The following is a 5415-nucleotide window of genomic DNA, read 5'->3' as shown; positions in this document are numbered from 1 at the left end:
TGATACCTTTGTTCACCAATTATTGTTTTAATTTGCCTTTTAGCAACACTGTAGACCTGCTCTATCTGAAAAGTACCTTGAGATAACTTCTGTGGTGATTTGACGCTATAATAATAACATTCAATTGAATTAAAATCATCTGTACCAGTCAACACCTAACGTGGATGTCATTTGAAAGGGTAATTACAGGTTGAATAGCTCTCATGTATTGTATTTTATATAGTAACTGTATATAAAGTAGTGTAAACTAGCTCCACCTCCAGCAGCTACAACAGTAACATGCTGCTCTAACACTGATGCTTCACTATTAATAATCTAATGATGTCATATATAATAATAATAATACAGTATTATATAATATGTAATCTATTTGTCTTTGATATCTTAAAGTCCCCATGAAATGACACTCTTACTTCCTTAATTCTTTTGTATTTCCTGTTGAAACAGGATGTTGGGGCGGGACATAGTGCAGGGAGGGATCATCAGCAAATGTAAACCAATAAGATAAAAACACAATTTTATGTTACGGGATAGGTGGATGTTTAAAGATTTATGAAGGTTTTATTGGTTCGAAATTAATTAACGCCCACTAGTGCAGGATAATGTAACTATTTAAGATATTCTGTTTATGTGAGGTCATTTTATGACTTTAATGTGTAAATGTTGTTATACAATACAGGATTGCACAATGGAGTTCAGTTGTAAGCCCTGGTATTTTAGAAATGTTAAAATGTCTTTAAATTAGATTTGAATAAAACTAATTAATTTGGCAATAAAATAGTATGAAAAAGTAGCACTAAAGAAAAGATACAATTTTTATAAAGAAATGTGTTTTTTTGGCACCTGTGAAGAAATGTATATGAGGAGCTTTCAGAAATAATGCCATGAACAGTTTTTATTTATCAATGAACTTCAGTAAACATAATAAACCTAAATTTAATCAGTATTTGCTGTGAGAAGCTTTGCCTTTATAACAGCAGCAGTTCTCCTCGGTACACCTGTACACAGTTTTTCAGGCACTCTGCAGTTTGTTTATTGTTCCTGCATCTTGGAGAAGTTGCCACAATTCTTCTTGTGTGAATTTAGTCATTTCATCTGCTTCTGTCTCCATGGGATCCCAGACTGACTCCATGATATTCAGATCAGGGCTCTGTGGGGGCCAAACCATCTGTTACAGGACTCCTTGTTCTTCTTGTTGCTAAGGACCCTTTTGGGCTCTTTGTAATGCTGCAGAATAAATTTGGGACCAATCAGGCACCTTCCTGATGGTGTTGCATTATGGATAATAATCTAAACAAGTGAAGTGCCTAAAGCTTTTGCACAGTGCTGTATATGCAAGGAATGTACAGTTATACTTGCAAAAAGAGGGACGGTACAGGTTTTTGTTGCAGTTACCAGCATCCTCCAGCAGGTGGAGTATAGTGAGTGCAATACTCAATGCTAATATCTGCCAAACAAAAACATTAATTCCCACTTTGTGTTAATTTAATTGGCTGCAATCTAAAAATGACAACAAAAAATGAAGTGGATATAATCGCAGAAAATTTAAGTTTTTGCAAATGGGCTTCTGTAAGCTATAATTTAGTGATTGGTGTGGAAATGTGGAGGAATCCAAAGGGACTTTTTGGGGAGTACAAAAAAATTAGTTGAAGCTTTTTCCTACAGAATTCCTATAGAACAGGATTTCAGACATTTATGGGAATCCCAAAGTTTTCTATTGGAAAAGATTAAAACTTTCACAGGACTTTTTGACTTTTTATCTATAGGTCAAGTCATGGAGATGATTTTCTGCAACACTGCTCATGCAGCAAGTAAAGTCTGAGCAGTAAAAGTGCAAAAATATTTTGATTATTGTACTTTAATACAAAATTCAGTTGCAACCAAATATGGGAAAGATACATAAAGCCACACATAACACCAGTGTGTAAAATTTCCTCTAATTCTACCCACAGTCAGCATTACACTTACAATATAACACATTTCTACATCTGAGTTGCCTTTAATGAAACTTTGTTAATGTGCATGACGAGCATGGCACCAATAGTCCCACCTATAGGAGCCATTAATAAAACACCATCATACTACTTATTACCTGCCATATCTCTTAAATATAATATTAAATGGTAACCAAATTCAGCTATGTGGTTCAGGTGGGGATGCTGAACAAGTCTGTAGGATTCAATGTAATATCACCTGTAGGTGGCGCTACAAGATTTTAAAGATTACTCCTTAAGCAGCAGTTTACAGGGCAGCGCCAGTAGCAGCAGCTCTATTAGAGATGGCACATGTCTGTTTGGACAGTGGGGTTTGATTTTTCACCCATCTTCATCCAGCAAACCAGTAGTTGACTTGATTTGCTTGGTGGCGTTGGCAAAAAATATATAATGTTTACAATCAATCTGAATTATGGCATATGCTCTTATTTATAATATTTAGCTTATAATGTTTTGTTACCTTGCCATAAATAAGCTGCTTCACTAGTAGATACTTTCTGTTAAACCTGAGATCTTTCTGACTTATTAACCAATCTTCATGTTGTTGAGTTTTTGCTCCAATTGTTTTTCTTCAAGTGTTTTTTTACTCTGATTAATAATAATAATAATAATAATAATGACTAAATATGAAAACACTGCATTGAGTGAATTAAATGAATTGAATTAAGCTTTGAAATCAGTCTTGCTAGCGACATGTGTACTGTTGCTAAAACAATCTCTGGTTTCAGTGGCCAGTCAACATTTCAGAGAGAGAGAAGCTGGACTTGTGATTGTGATGCTCCAAATTACACGGTGGGTTACATTTCATTTTGTTTTATGCCAACGTCTCCAAACAACTTAATTATATTTATATATTCCCACTGCTGTCTGTGTAGTGGCTTGTAGCACTGTGTAACTGATGAAATTGTTTTCTTTCTTTTTATGCCTCAGTATAAGTGGATTTAGTTTAATAGTGGCCTGTATTAAACGCATCGGCAACTGACACCAATATCCCCTAACTTAGTCATTCTGAATGGATGTGCTACATAAATTAGTATTATTATGATTATCTTAATAAATAAATGAATAATCCACACTATCTCTGAACACACATTCTAGTTTTTCAGGGAGTTGAAATTCACAGAAGGAAGAAAGTCGGCCAGAAAAAGACGACATCAGTGAGCTTTTGTGTTGAATCTACTAAAGATACTAACGGACTTTTGAGTGAGACTTCTTCTTATAAGTCAATGAATCTTCTTCTTGTTGTTTCACTCGTTCATTCACTACAAATGTTTTATAAATACAGAGTTAACTTGGACAGATACAGTTTGTATAAGAGGATGATGTTAATATTTTCATAATGCTTTATGTCTTTATTTGTGTGCAGTGTTCAGGCAGATTCCTTTACCTGTAAATATTTGCTTTTTAAATGACTGCAAATTAAGTTTAATCACCTGAATGAGCTCCATGTTTTATGTTTTCTATAACTCTCTAATTTTGTACAAATGTTTGGCATCTTTAAATGGTAATAAAAAGAAATATGGATTGAAAGAAATACCCTGATGTTGTATCATTTGTCTTAACATTTGAAGTCACAGCTGAAAATGGTTGTTTAATCACTGTTATAAATACTGTAAATGAGGTTTTCTCTATATATATATTTTCTATTCAGATCAGGAATATCGATTAATTTAACTTCATGTCGAAAAGCAATATTTCAGTTATGCTTTATTAACAGTCTATATGAGTCCGTGTTGTGATATACTGATAGTATTTTGAGTATTCAGTGAGTCTTTTACAGCAGTTTTCAGCTCTCACTGGTGTGTCATGTGATCAGACGGGAGAGCAGAGATTTTTTAGACCAGACAAAAATATTCTAAACATGTTTCACTCCCACAGTTTTAACTCTCCAAATATATCAAACCTTTAAATGTTGCAACAAGCCTCCCCTCTTTCCCAGGGGAGTTATAATGTTTGAGATCCACACCTTTAATTAATAAGGCAATTGCTGTCAAGATCTCATTGACTGCATTACAATCTGCAGGCTCTCTGTCTCTTATTTCTTAGACTTACAAATTCTCTCTTCTTTCAAACACCATGTGCACATATTATATACATCATCATCATCTTCATCCTGATCCTGCTGCCACTAATAATTTACAAATCTCTGAGCTAGACAGTTTCATTTTAGGTAGTTAAATTTCTCCTCAACAAAATGTGAGTCTGAGCTCTGTGTTTCAGGGTCTTTGCTGGCTCACTGGTTTAAACCCTGTATGTGATCAGTTTCCCAGTTAGGTTACAAGGTTCGGAGTTAGATACGTGCTGAGTGCAGCGCTCCTAGTAACAAGTGTCTTATGAACAAAGTAGATTTATTACTAATAGTTTATTATAAACGATCATGCAATGTGGCTCCAGAACCCTATAATATTATAACAATGTTAGAGCTGCAACCCTTTTTTTTTTTTTGCAATTAAAAGTCCAAATATGAAAATCTTCTCATTGCTTTCACATGTTGGTGCAGAACAGGTTTAATCCCACCTGCAGGCAACACATTAGTCTGGGTAGAATTTCAGCTTCTAGTAACGAAGCACAATGAATTTCAGCTTTCAGAAATCACAGCAGTCTCATTTAGAAGTGGAGTAGTAGACAAATTATAAAAAAAATATATATAGAGAGAGAGATTTGTTATGCAACTTTAAGTAAAACAATAGTTATGTACTGTAGAAATATCAAAGGGTTAAATATATACTTAAATAATTTTTAACAACCATAAAACAGTAAAGTTTCCATGTAAAATATTGTAGGAATATTATGGAAATCCAATTTGACATATGGGAACCATACAGGAGCATGAATGGCAAATTAAATTGATGTATCTACTCTCAGATATATCTTTCATTGAGATTAATAGTTTATTTGATAATAATCATGTTCAAACTTCATTAACTGTGCTGAAACTTGCAGACAAGCAGAGTCCTGAATGGCATGCACTTTAGTCCCGAAGTGGAAGATTGGCATGGCTCCTTACAGGCAGCAGAGTAAGGATTGGGCTGTATTTTTGGAAGTGTGTGTGTGTGTGTGTGTGTGTGTGTGTGTGTGTGTGTGTGTGTGTGTGTGTGTGTGTGTGTGTGTGTGTGTGTGTGTGTGTGTGTGTGTGGATTGGTCGCCTTGTTAGGTCTGCAAAAATATTTCCAACAGCAGCGACTGTCAGGAGATAGCTGGGTGGCAGGGACAAGGGGGAAAGGGGCTTTTCTCTTGTGTCCACCTGGAAAGCCATGTAAGATCACTGGCTTGTCAGGACGCAAAAAAAAATACAGAAATAATTCGGTAACTGGCTCCAAATTTTAAAACACAGCATATTTTATTAATTCAAGGAGGAATCTGTAGTTGGTTCACAAGTAAATCCAATTGGAGAGGACACTGAGTGGAATAACTTGAAGAA

This window comes from Scomber scombrus, chromosome 10, assembly GCF_963691925.1.
Source record: "Scomber scombrus chromosome 10, fScoSco1.1, whole genome shotgun sequence".
Taxonomy (NCBI): Eukaryota; Metazoa; Chordata; class Actinopteri; order Scombriformes; family Scombridae; genus Scomber; species Scomber scombrus.
This window is presented reverse-complemented; position numbering follows the sequence as displayed.